Genomic DNA, 14,259 nt, shown 5'->3' with positions numbered 1-14,259 from the left:
TTGATAATTGCTAAAACTGAGAAATAGGTACGTGGGTAGGCTTATTATACTATTCTTAAATATTTTTATATGTTTGAAATTATCATAATGAAAGTTTGAAATGTATAATTTTCAATAGTGTGATTTAGATAAAAACAAATGCTGTAGAGAGAACACTATTTCAATGCCTGAAGCTGTTCATGCAAATAATCAATTAACAATCTATAAGAAGAAAAGATTCAGCCTCTTTTGCCCTTCTTTTGGTTTCCCGCTTTTTCCTTTAAATGGTAGCATATTAAATACACGGCTGTACCTCTTGCTTTTTAATATATCTTTATTGATGCATATTTTATGTGTCATATAATTCACCCATTTCAAGTGTAAAATTCAATTTTTTTTTTTTTGGTAAATTACCAAGTTGTGCAACCATAACCATAAGTCAGTTTTCAATTGTTTCCATCACTCCAGTAATTGAACAACTTCAATTGTTTCCATCACCCTCAGGCCCATTTACAATTACTCCTCTCCACTCACCCCTCCCTCAGGTCCAGACAACCCCTTTTGCCTCCTGATTAGAAACTATGATAAAACAATTCTTGGTATTGTCATCAGAGTCTAAACAGACTTGGCCAGTTTCTTTCCCATCAGAGGAACCAGGCATTTCACAGTGGCTGTCGTCATGGACTAAACCCAGGGTAGCTGTAATAGTAAAATTGAAGGCTGGGGGAAGAGAGAGGAGGCTGTGGCTAGGCACATTGAACTGTGCTTGAACCTATAGGCCCTTTTTCCCCAAAACCACACCACAATGACTGCCCCCTAAACCAGCTCTGCCAAGAACAACTTTTTAAAAAAACATAAAAACCAAATTCACAGGAAAAATGACTACATGCCTGAATCTTAATTTACTTTAACTTTTTAAAAAATAATTTAAAAAGAAATCCTGGATGATTATGACCAAATAGGTTTTTCAGAGCTAAAAAGAAAAAGTTGAGATAAAATGACTGAATCACTGTCCTCAGGTACACAGGAAAATGCCTGTCACTGACCATTTGGAATTTTTTTTAAAGAAAGGAAAGAGTCAAAGCAAACACAGGAATCAAAACCCACAGAATTCAAATTAAGACTCCATCAGGGCTGTTTTGAAGAGCAGTGATTGATCACAAAATGAAAAGAAAGGTGAGCAAGTCAAGTTGTAATGCAATTTGATTTACATAACAAACAGCTCTTGCTGCTGCCACTTTCCTCTTTGCTCCCAGAGAGGAGGAACACAATAGGTCCTCAACTCAATTAATATTTGCCTTAAGAATGAGTAAATGGGGACTTCCCTGGCGGCCCAGTTGTTAGGACTCCGCCCTCCTGGTACAGGGGACCCGGCTTCGATCCCTGGTCAGGGAACTAGACCCCACATGCATGCTGCAACTATGAGTTTGCTTGCCACAACTAAGGAGCCCGCCTGCTGCAACTAAGACCTGGTGCAATCAAATTAATTAATTAATTAATTAATTATAAAAAAGTAGTTTAAAAAAAATAATGAGTAAATGAATGAAGGCCTATTATGTTCTAAGCACTATGCAAGAAATTGGGGATCGGAAATGACAAAGGTCCCGATGTCAAGAAAACCAAGTACAGTGGAGAAGCAGACATATAAACAAATCATTTTTATGTAGTGTGGTAACCACTAGAAGTAATTTCAAGGTATATTGTTAGCTCAGAATGGGCAGTAATTAATATGGTTGGGGTAGGAGGTTACATATACTCATATTCTCCAGGAAAACAATGACAAGGAGAGTGTTCTAGGCAGAAGAAATAGCATTTGCAAAGGGAATGAGTAGTTCAGTCTAAAGCATTAAATGCATCAAGATAGGTTTCCCCCTGGAGCCATGGGACACAGAACAAAGGTGAAGGAAGTCCTGGGTGAGGTCAGATGTGGGAAGTAAGAAACAGTTTGATAGTCAAGTTCAAGGAGGTCGATGGAAAGCAAGAACTTGGCAAAAAGTAAAGGGTCTTCAATAGAGGACAGACAGGATGGGTGTGAGCAACAGTGTGCAGAATAATGGAGCAAATTTCTTGTCCTAGTTTATGTGCAGGAGCTCAGAGCTGAGCATGTAGGAAAGTGGCAGGAGTCGAAGCCACAGCTTTGATGGAATAAGGTGGCAGATGGAATCGTATGTGAATTTTGTGGTGGGGCAGTAGATGTACCAGACAGAAGTAAAGGAATGCTCTTCAAATACGCTATTCAATATTCTGTGGAGAAGGGATAGTATATGGGTAAATGTGGACTTGGATGAATTTTTTTTTTTAAGTTCCTTTACTCTTTCTTTTAAAATTAATTTATTTATATATTTTTGGCTGTGTTGGGTCTTCATTGCTGTGCATGGGCTTTCTCTACTTGCGGCGAGAGGGGGGCTACTCTTTGTTGTGGTGCGTGGGCTTCTCATTGCGGTGGCTTCTCTTGTTGCGGAGCACGGGCTCTAGGCACACGGGCTTCAGTAGTTGTGGCTCACGGGCTCTGGAGCGCAGGCTCAGTAGTTGTGGCGCACGGGCTTAGTTGCTCCGCGGCATGTGGGATCTACCCGGACCAGGGCTCGAACCCGTGTCCCCTGAGTTGGCAGGCGGATTCTTAACCACTGCGCCACCAGGGAAGTCTGGACTTGGATGAATTTAAACAGCATCCCCTAAACAGGTAGAGAAACAAATAAAATGAAATAGTAGATATCAGGATTGTTAAGGTGGGCTGGGTCAGGATAAATTAGCATCTTGTCTGATGTATTGATACATACAGAGGTCTTTGTGGATAACGGCCCCCCACCCAAACCCGGAGAAGTCAACTATGACTATGAGGGCAAACAGAGTAAGAAAGTATTCCCTCTTGGGACACACTGGAAAATCTTTTATTGACTCAGTAGGGAGACAGCCTCTTCTACCCCTAAATTTATGTCACATTGCTTTGCACAGAGATCCTTTGGCTAACATGTGGTCCATACACTCCTCTACAGGGTTCTTGAACACCTTTTTCCTCAGTATTGGCCAGGGTTTAATGCTATAGACAGTAGTTGAGACCCACCCAGACCAGAGCACCATGAGATATGTGAATCATAGCTTCCCACTATCAAAAGGCATGCGATACACTGGTCATTAACCCATAACCTAAGAGAATATCTTTCTTGCAAGTGGAGAATCCAGTATGACTTTGATTAGGGTATAGAGGTAAAGAGCTGGGTGTGGGAGCAGGAACCTTAGCAGTGGGGGACAGAAAAAAGGAAATAAAGTCTCTGACTCAGACAATAGTGAACTTGGGGAGAAAGGGCAGTTTCAGGTATCAGACTCAAAGCGGTGGACAGAGAGCAAGAACCAGACTACAGTGAAAGTGGAGACCAGGGAGAGCCCCCAGACTGTGGCAGGCAGAGGAAGGAGGCTGGTATAGAGACCTGTGGTCAGGTCCCCGCACAACTTGAGAGCTGTTGAAGATGCTGTTGATTGAAGGTTTTCACCACATATGTGAGGTTTGGCAAGCAAACTTAAAAAAAAAAGTCATCCTAAGAGATCTCACTAAAAAGATCTGGAGAATGATATCAGAAACCTTTTAATTTGCTTTGGGAAAAAGAAGTATTGATACAAAGCAAATTATCTATTTCTATACAAAATTGTTCTAATTCCAGAGAAATAATTTCACTGTCAACAAAACTTGCTGTGGTCTTTATAAAGTTCCAAGTTAACAAACCCCTCTGGTATTGTTTTATATATATACACAGTACACACATACCTGGCCAAGGTGGGCAATAAATTTGAATCAAGGTCTAGGTTTCCAAAGTAGCAGAGCCAAGTAGACAGTCCCCCGGCAGAATTCCTTTTTTAAAAGGTTTCTTATTTATTTTTAAAGGATTTTGGGGGGGTTTTTTGGGGGGGCAGGGAAGGGAATCTGAGCACGCTCCATCTATCTACATGACACCATAATAACTTGTAGACAAGATAATCATGTGGTTCCTTTGACTGTGAGATAACAAATCATGAATAATTCTGTTTTTATGTGGACATGCTTGTGATAAAGGAAAGATATTGAGGACTAGAGTGAAGGCAACTCTCATTCAAGAGAATGGAAGCAAGAAAATTCTGAATGTGACTTCACGATGAGGGTAAAGGTAGTGGTTTGGGAACATGGGGTAAGGGTATTTATTTGCCTAATTTCAGCACTGCTAGAGCACACGCTAACAATGGTATTCCACTTCTGAAATTCCACTGGCTCTGGAATTCCAGCAAAGGTCCCTCCAGGTCATCGTGTTCTCCCCGACCTCATAGTGCTGCTTGGGAAGGCACTGCCTTTTCTTTGCATCACAAATTGTTTAGCAAACTATTCATGAAAGAAAAAAAAAAATTGTAAAATTCTATGAAAATTGTCTTGAGCTCTGACTCAATGTATCCAAATAATTTTTTTTTCTGTATATAACATCCTTAAAAATGAAAACTCAGCTGAAGCTTCAACTAGTTGATCGTTTGGCATTTTGAGAAGTCATGATTCAAGCAGAAGAGGCAGCCTCTTGCTTTATCCCATTCACCCTGAGCCTGTAACTGAGACAAGATGTCCTGCCCTCTGGAAAATGGGTACCACCACACTTTGTCACATCTGCCATTTTAGAATGTTCCCCAACAGCTGCAGCTGGGCCTGCCAAGGGGATGCTTCCGTGACACAAAAAGCCTTTCATTACAGTTTTCAATGCTATTTGAGATGTTTGGATTCTTCTGTTGTTACTGTTATTCTTGAAGGTTGCTTCTGGTTTGGAGCCCTATTTAAAACCTGGAGATCTCTTTTCCTTAGATCAAAGTTATCTTGTGCCCACAGACAGTGGTATATATGTACACTACACAGAGCTTTGGCACAAATCATCTTCCAGATGGGAGAAGAACACCTGAGCTATTCAATACAAACCCACATTTTTAATGTGACAAGCCTGTCTTATATTTTCATGTTATAGCCTTCTGACTTCAAGTCTTCATCCTACTTTAAATGTGCAGATTTTCTTTAATCCTATTTCTTAATGAAAAAAGAAACTATTAGGGAGATAAAAAGTTTAGCGTTTTGAAGTGCATGCTTCGGGGATATTGATTTATTCACTTATCACCCTTGGTGATCCAAATGAAAAAGGATATCAGGCTAACTTAGAAATTCGCAGGGTCTTCCCTCTCGGGCTTCTGTGCAATTAATTAGAACAACAGGGAAGGCTTTCATGAAAGTTATATCTTCAGGCTCACCCTCATGTTCTTTTATCTGAACATAACATGTTGGTTTCTAATTTCTTTTCTTTCTTCCACTTCCCCCCAAATCATGTAGGTTAACAGCCAATCAAAAAGCAAAGAGATTTTCTAATAATAAGATTATGATGTATTTAATATGATAAACTACTTTCCTAATTTCAAAGTATAGCTTTCATGCAGAAAAAAAAAAAAAGGCATTATATAAGTTGCCCTCTTCAAACTGCAGTTAATATGATAATTAATTTCTTTGATTTTTGTCTATCAGTACATATTACTGAGTTCCTGATGGGGTCATAGCAGTATGCTCCCTGTTCTGCTTCTTTTGAGCCCGATTTAAATCAGGGATCTATCAATAGGGGTCTTGTTGACCAGTGGGGTAAGTCAAGTGGACGTATGTGAAAGCATCTTTACCAAGCTATTGTTGGGTTTTATGGTGAGGGCTGGGGTGTGCTCTTCTTCAGTATATTCCCCACATGCTGGAAGTGATGGTGACCCCCAGCCTTCAGTGAAGTACTTCTCCCAGAATTGCCCTCAGCCAAAGACTGCCATCCCCCCAAGGTCATGCTCCCTCCCTGAACGCAGCATTTATCCAATGACTGGTTGATTAGAGAGCAAGTATTAGAGGCTCCAGGGCCTGGCCTTGAGGCAGGATAACTCAGAAGGACCATCCCAGCTCCAGACAGCCTGGGGAACCACTTACCTTTGCATTTTAAGTGCACTTTAAGTCACTCCTCCCTCTGCCCTACTCTGTGCTAGTCCCCAGGGCACTGCCCAATATATTTCCAATATATTTCTTGCATGCAGATCTGTCTCAGAGCCTGTTTTTTGGGCGGACCCAGCCACAGCAGCATCAAATGCTGATATAATGAAATCAGGATGCCCAGGTTTTGGTCCTGCTCCTGTCACCACAGGGAGTCCCCTCTCTCGACTTCCTTTAAAAGGGTTGCTTTTAAAGGAAATCTCGACTAGATTTCCAAAGTAACATCTCTCTAAAAGTCTAAGATAACTGTCACAGTAAGCACTCAATCTTGATTGTTCTTCTAAAAATTATAACTAATATCAACTGAAAAGAACGCGGAATCAAAAATCAATGACCAGGAATCAGTTTCAATTACTAATTTGTTTGACAACACAAAATAGATTTTCCCCCACGTATCTATTCCACAACAGAAGATACTCTTATAAATCATCCCTATTCTGAGTTTAATTCAGCAGCTTTCATTCCATTCTTCTCTCTGCCCAGGTTTCCAGGAGCACAGGTAAATCCACTCAATCATCTCCTCTCCATCTGGAACCAGATCAATGATTGCAAAGAGGGTTTGTAGAATCCACCCGGAGTCAGATATTTCAGAATCAAGCAACAATGTGTTAGTATTCTTAAGTGGAAAAGGAAAAGGGACTCCTTAAAAACAATTTAATAAATATAATAGGGAAAGAATTATAACCAACTTATTAAATGAAATATATCCAACTAGTTAAAATATATGACTCCACTACTTAAAGTCCCAAGTCCTTTGTTTTCCATTTTATCCTCTTAGATTACTTCTTTGACGTAGGTATCATTAAAGCCATTGCAGTACCTGCAGTAACTCTATCCTTCTTGGTTGGTGCCTTAAGAGAACGTAAACACCCACCGAGAGAGGCAGGGTGTCAGTTCCTGCCACTAGCACCAAGGTGTTCTTGACCTTAGGGTAAAGTTTTTTTACAAATTCACTTTGTTTCTTTATTTTCCCCTGCCCTTCCTTTCCTGTTTTATCCATCCTGCTTTTTGGTCCCTCCCTCTGGCATACACTTTGTCCTGCATCTTTTCCTATAAGGGTGTACTCTGTGCCCGCATTTGACTGCTGTTACTGGGATTGCTTCCATTCTCTTCCTGCCTGTTGGCTCCACAGCTTGCCTGAGTGCTGCTGAACTCACTTTCAAGTGCCCATCTCAGCATGAGGCAGCCTTCTCCTGGTGGTGTGGGGAGAGGTGAGGGTAGTGAGCTATTATGAGATGAGGTGCGGGGAGGCGTGGGGAGGTGTGGTCAGGTATGGTGAGACGTGGGGAGACATGGGGAGGTGTGGTCAGGTATGGTGAGACATAGGGAGACATGGGGAGGTGTGGTTCTATTTTTTCTAAAGTGACTCCATGCACAGTGGGAGAAACTATAACCTGCCCTGGAACACCTATCATTGGCCAAAAAGGCCTAGCTTTCTGGCAATACTGTCTGGTTAACCAGTTGACCCTGGAAAACAATCACATTCTCTGTGCATGTAATTTGTCTCATCCACATAGGAAAGTGGCCTGGATTACCTACCACCTGATGTCATCAACTGTGGCAACCTACCATCCTAGTAGCACTTTGCTTTTAACCTACTACCACGTGGGAGGTGTGTGCAGACTTTTATCAAAAGCTTTGGAGAAGTTTCTCTACCTCATTCTCCATTGAATAAAACTGCTACATGTAAGGAAAGAAACACTTAAAAACTTGCATCTATCTTTGCATATTTCCCCAAGCTTATATTCTACCCCAAGCCTCTTCATTCACAGTTTGCTGCCAGCTTTATTCATTTTCTACCACCCTTACTCCCAATCCCATACATCCATAGGGTTGTATGTAAAGAGGAAAATATTAGTTTTCAAAATGGTAGGTGATCCAGTTAAGTTTTTTAAATACTTTACCTTTTAGAGCAATTTTAGGTTCACAGCAGAATTCAGAGGAAGGTACAGTGATTTCCCACGTACCACCTACCCAACACATGCAGAGCCTCCCCCGTTATCAACATCTTCCACCAGAGTGGAACATTTGTTACAACTGATGAGCCCACACTGACACATCATAATCACCCAAAGTCCGTAGTTTACCTTAAGCCTCATTCTTGATATTGTACATTCTGTGGGTTTGGACAAATGTCTAATGACATGTATCCATCATTATAGTGTCATACAGACTATTTTTACTGGCCTAAAAGTCCTTTGTGCTCCACCTATTCATCTTTTCCCCTCTCCCGTATACCACCCCCCCCACCCCCCACCAGCCCTTGACAACCGCTGATCCTTCCACCGTCTCCATCGTTTTGCCTTTTCCAGAATGTTATATAGTTGGGATCATATAGTATGTTGTCTTCTCAGTAATATGCACTTAAGATCCCTCCATATTTTTTCATGACTTGATAGTTCATTTCTTTTTAGCACTGAATAAGATTCCCTTGTCTGGATGTACCACAGTTTATTTATCCATTCACCTACCGAAGGACATCTTGGTTGCTTCCAAGTTTTGGCAATTATAAGTAAAGCTGCTATAAACATCCCCATTCAGGTTTTTGTGTGGACATAAGTTTTCAGCTCCTTTGGGTAAATACCAAGGAGCCAATTACTGGATCGTATGGTAAGAGTATGTTTATTTTTATAAGAAACTGCCAAACTGTCTTCCAAAAGTGGCTGTACCATTTGGCATTCCCACCAGCAATGTATAAGAGTTCCTGTTGCTCCACATCTTTGTCAGCACTTGGTGTTGTCAGTGTTTTGGATTGTGGCCATTCTAATAGGTGTGTAGTGGCATCCCGTTCTTTTAATTCACAGTACATTTAATTTTTAAATTATGTCTCCCTCTAGCTTCTCTATAGATATAGTTTAATTTGCAAAACAAAAATAATACTTTAAAAGAAACTTTAACATGATTGAATAAAAGTGATGTTTGAGTGTTGAAAGCCTAACTCAACAGTAATACAGTAGATATTCATTAAGTGTTTAACCATGCAACATTCATCAAGAACTTTGGCATCTGGATCTTAGTCTCTGTCTTCATTCCAAGGTCTGTCATTGACCTAGGCAGTTTCCCTGTCAATATAGTTGACCTACTCAGCACCCTAGGCTCCCAGTTCAGCTAAGGTTATCAAGCTTGTCAATTTTATGTTCAAATCTAGCTCTGCTCCTATTGGTTATATGACCTTAGACAATTGTCTGCCCTACCTAGATCCTTTAAAGACTATAACTCCACTGCCTGTATCAATCTGGTTGGAATTCCAGTCTGATCTTCCATGCCCCTGTAACTAGGCAATCAGTATTATCCATTGCAAATCAGCGCAACTATAAGTTTGTGACCTCCAACCACAGACAAATCCTCTGCACTGCTGTGCAGTCATCCTATATGTCTTTAAACAGCCACCTCAAACCTAAATTTCTAAACAGTGTTTCTAAATCTTTACCACTCTCCTCATGGCCCCTCCCCAGAAATCATCATCAGATGGGAACTCCCTCAACCTCTTGCCCTTCTTCTACCCAACTACAGATTTATCTTCATTTACACCTGTCCTTCCCTCCTTCCATCTCATTGGAGAGAGTATTTAACCACTTACTCAAAGCTGCTCAGGATACCAACTTTTCTTATCTCCTTTAATGTTTTAGTCTTTTCATGTATCCGTTTTATGCTGTATCCTCAATCTCTCCCTCCCTACTGCTTTCTTCCCTTAGCCTATGAACAAGCTCAAGCTTTTTATCTTTAAGGAGAAAAAAAGGCCTTCTGTCTTCTACACAAACTCTCTCTCCATTCACAGACAACCTTCTGCAAAGATCAGTCTATGGAACCATCACTGCCTCTTTACTACCCTCTGGTTCACTACTTTACCCACTTCAATCTGGCTTCCAACCCCACTTGAATTGGGGAGCTACCCCCGCAGACGGCAGATGTGACATCTGTATCACCCAATCCAATATAAAATTCTTAGTCTTTGATATACACGCTGTCTCTGTGTCATTGACCATTGACCACATTTCTTTCTGAAGTCCCCTCTTCTTCTTTGGTAACTGGGACATCACTTTCTCCTGGTTTCCTGCTTACCTCTGACGATTTCTTCTTGGTCTACAGTTCCTAACCCTTTAAATGCTTATATTCTCTAGGGCTCCATCCTCACCCTTCCTCTTCATTCATTCACACTCTCCCTTGGTGATCCTGACCAACTCATACTTCCAATTCCACCTACAATCTGATAGTTCCCTAAATTATCTGCCTAGATATCCCAGGCATCCCAGAGCTCTTCTGGGCCCTAGGACAGTAACTCCCTAATGGGCATTTCTACTTGTGGGTCACACGGAGACATCAAATTCAACATGTCCCAATTCAAAGTCCTCATCTTCCCGCCCCCCCCGCCCCCACTCCCCAGTACCTGCTCCTCCTGGGCTCTTATTTTGTCTGATGAGACCATGATCCACCCAAGCACACAAGCCAGATATCTGAGTCTGATCCTCAGCTCCTTCATTCAAATCCTCTCTTTTTGTCTTCTATTCTCAGTTAGTAAAATCCTATCAAGACTTTTTAAAATCTCTTGAATTTGTCTCTTTCTCTCCAGTTCCTCAATTACTGCTCCATCATCTCCAACCTGGACTGTTCTCCTGACTCCAGCTTTGTCCCTTTCCAATCTGTCCTTCATAAGGCAGCCAGCAGTTGTCTTTCCTTGTTAGGATAACTTTCTAAATAACGTAATGCTCAGCTTAGAGTCCTTAAGTGGGAGGAATATGGCCATTGGGTAGTAAAGTTACCTAAATTTATTTTACTTAATCTATTTTTAACTGATAACTTTTATATTAAATTTATAATTTTAAAATATCAGGACAAGTTTGGTAGAGGACTATGAGGGACTTCCATTCTAGAACCTCTTTCTCAGAATCAGGCAAGTTAATATGGCATTCAAGAGGTTTGGTTTTTTTTTAAATATTGATTTTTATTTATTTATTTATCTATCTTTATTTTTGGCTGCGTCAGGTCTTCGTTGCAGCATGTGGGGCAGGCGGGATGGTTTTAGCTGCAGCACGTGGGCTCCTCTCTAGTTGTGGAGAGCGGGTTTTCTTCTCTAGTTGTGGCACGTGGGCTCTGTAGTGCGTGGGCTCTGTAGCTTGCGGCACTCAGGCTCAGTAGTTGTGGCGCATGGGCTTAGTTGCCCTGTGGCATGTGGGATCTTAGTTCCCCGACCAGGGATTGAACCCACGTCCCCTGCATTGGAAGGTGGATTCTTTACCACTGGACCACCAGGGAAGTCCCAAGAGTTTTATATTTAATACTTCTCAGTTGCCAGTTTGGTGAAATATACACTATATATCCATGAAATTTAATGCTCAAATCAAATAATTTAAAATGCGTTTATTTCATTTATACAAAATTTTAAAGTTCTCACTATTTAAAAAAAAATCAGTTTGTCAGTAATTTTCTTAAGATGGGATCCAACTCCCTCTCAGTTCTCTGGGATCTGATGTGAGGGCAGCTGATTTATAATTGGGAAATACTGAGTGAATGGGGGCAGCTGCAGACTTTGTATTTATTTGTTTATGATTCCTTTTACCTAAATGGGAATTCCTTCTCATTTTTCCTACCAATCCTTGGGTCTGGGGGAGGAGGAAAATGGCAGCAGAAGGACCCAAATCTGTGCTTACACTAAGTAGATATTTTTTTCTTTCTTGTTTTTTTAAATTGGGATATAATTGACATACATTATAATCGTTTCAGGTGTAGAATCTAATGATTCAATATTTATATATATTGCAAAACGATCACCACAATAAGTTTAGTTACCCATCACCACACGTAGTTACAAATTCTTTTCCTTTTTTTGGGGCCGTGCCCCTCGGCATGTGGGATCTTAGTTCCCTGACCAGGGATCGAACCCACACCCTCTGCATTGGAAGCGCCAGGGAAGGCCCAAATTCTTTTTCTGGGATGAGAACTTTTAAGATCTACTCTCTTACCAACTTTTGAATATATAATAGAGCATTATTAACTATAGTCACCATGCCTATATTTTAATCACTATAACTCTAAATGCATTTTGATATCTGATATGACCGTTATCCCCGCTTTACTTTTTTTTTAAAGACCATATTACCTTTCATTTTAACCCTACTCTTGCTTTTCAAAATGTCCACTATTCTTACATGTTTATGCCAAATAATTAAGTCTTCGGTCAATAAAGAGCAAAGGGATGGAAGGAGAATGGACATTTAGAATTTCTTTTTATTTCGTTTTCCAAAAAGAAGACTGAAAAGGCATTTAAAAATTCTTGAAATGCTAACTGTAGAGGTTAAGACTCACTCTGGAAGCCATGATCTCCCAGCTTTGAATTCCAGCTCCACCACCCACAAGCTGGGTAGGCTTGGACAAGTTTCTTAACTTCTCTGCGTCCTCAACAGTAACACTGGGATAATATTATTATACCTATTTAAAGTCTTTTTGTGAAGATGTCATGAGCGAATACATAAAGATTTTGGACAGTACCTGGCAGGTAGGAAATGCTTAGTAAATGTTAACTCATAGTAATGCCTGTCTAGAACATATACACCACGAGAACAGGAACTTCTATTTTGGCCACAATCCTATTGCCAGCAATAAAGATTTTGCAGTTCAGTTCATTTAAGTTCAACAAATATTCATGAATACTTATGACATGCCGGGCAGACACCAGGGATGCAGTGTTGAGTAAGAATTCGGCCTCGTCCTAGAGAGGCGAAGACAGATAGGAAGGTAGAATTTTCTCTCCACTCTTTCTTTGCTATGCTGTTCCCTCTTCCTGGAACACTCCTCCGCCACTTCTTCACCTGCTTAATTCCTACCATTATTCATATCCTTAAAACTCTCAGCTCAGACACTACATCCCCACAGAAAACTTTCCTGACATTCCAGGATGGGCGAGGAAACTTCCCCAGCCCCTGTGCAAACTTCTGTTATGTTCTTAGCAGATGGTGATTTGTCTGTCTCCTCTGCTGACTAGTCTAAGTAAACAGAGGTCAAGAAGGTGGATTGCAGCTCTGTGGCCTCACCACCCAGCCCAGGATCTGCTATGTAATATGTGTGCAATGTGTGGTAAGAAACTAATGATGATGAAGAAACCTGGTAATCTTTCCACGATGAGAGGACTCTTTTTGAACAGTCGTGCCATAGCTTTTAAAGAAGCAAAGACGTGTACTGCAGTACAAATTATGCCTTCAAAATGGCATAATAGCAAAACAGAAACAGACTGACAGACATAGAAAACAAACTTGTGGTTACCAAAGGGGAGGAGAGGGAGAGAGGGACAAATTTGGAGTATGGGATTAACAGATAAAAACTACTGTGTATAAAACAGATAAGCAACAAGGATATATTGTATAGCACAGGGAATTATGGACATTATCTTGTAATAATTTATAATGGGGTATAATCTGCAAAAATACAGAATCACTATGCCTTACACCTGAAACTAATATAACATTGTAGATGAACTCTACTTCAATAAAAAAGTTAATAAAAATGAAAATGACATAATAAGCCAAACTTTATAAAATCTCCTTTTGACCCTTCCTAGGTACTAAATTGTTCTGAAAGTTACATGAAAGGAAATAACTAAGTTAAATGGTGAGAAATGAAAATAGAAAATCACTGTTATCTCAGTGGTGACCATGTAGCCAGTAACGCTAATTGGAAAAGCCAGACAGGTGACCGCAAGCCTGGGGTCATTTTTACACAGCAGCATCTATTTTACTCCTTTAAAAAACAGTGGGAGAGGGACTTCCCTGGAGGTCCAGTGGTTAAGACTCTGAGCTTCCACTGGAGGGGGCACGGGTGCCAACCCTGGTTGAGGAACTAAGAGCCCACATGCTGTGTGGCCCTGCCAAAAAATAAATAAGTAAATAAAATAATGAAAACAACAACAAACTGTGGGAGAGTTGAATTCCCCCACTCAGCAGTATTTTATAGAGTACCTTTTAAAATTATCATTTAAGGTAAGCAAGTCGTCTGGGCTCATACTGAAGGATTAACTGCTGTGATAATCCTGGCGGTGGTGAGATTTCTGGAGACTCAAGTGTCCCTGATTTCTTCACACCATGTCCCCATATCGACCTTTCCTTCCTCTGGTATTCAGGGAAGGAAGGATGGCTAAAAATGGTTCCCACAGAGGAAAAAGTCTCTAAATCCCTTTTCTGTGCTTCTTCACCTCTTGGTGATCTTCCATGTTTTCCTCCAAGGGAGGCGCTGCCCCCTCCCCGCCATCACACATTCAGCCTCATCTCCAAAGAGCCAGG

The 14,259-nt window shown here is 40.8% G+C and overlaps 1 long non-coding RNA gene across 2 annotated transcripts in view; it reads right to left on the bottom strand.

Moving 5' to 3' along the window:
- Positions 1–343: 343 nt before the first annotated feature.
- Positions 344–14,259, bottom strand: part of LOC137751967 (uncharacterized) — a 49,529-nt gene continuing 35,613 nt past the window's right edge. Inside the window, exon 3 of one of the 2 annotated variants that reach the window (XR_011071006.1) lies at positions 344–2,654. This is a non-coding gene — a long non-coding RNA (uncharacterized lncRNA). Of the gene's footprint in view, positions 2,655–6,359; positions 6,518–14,259 lie in introns of those variants that run through there. The other variant, XR_011071007.1, reaches the window with a different exon arrangement.

This window comes from Eschrichtius robustus, chromosome 18 (genome assembly GCF_028021215.1).
Source record: "Eschrichtius robustus isolate mEscRob2 chromosome 18, mEscRob2.pri, whole genome shotgun sequence".
NCBI classification, from domain to species: domain Eukaryota; kingdom Metazoa; phylum Chordata; class Mammalia; order Artiodactyla; family Eschrichtiidae; genus Eschrichtius; species Eschrichtius robustus.
The sequence above is the reverse complement of the archived record's forward strand: the minus strand, read 5'-3'. Positions and strand labels throughout refer to the sequence as shown.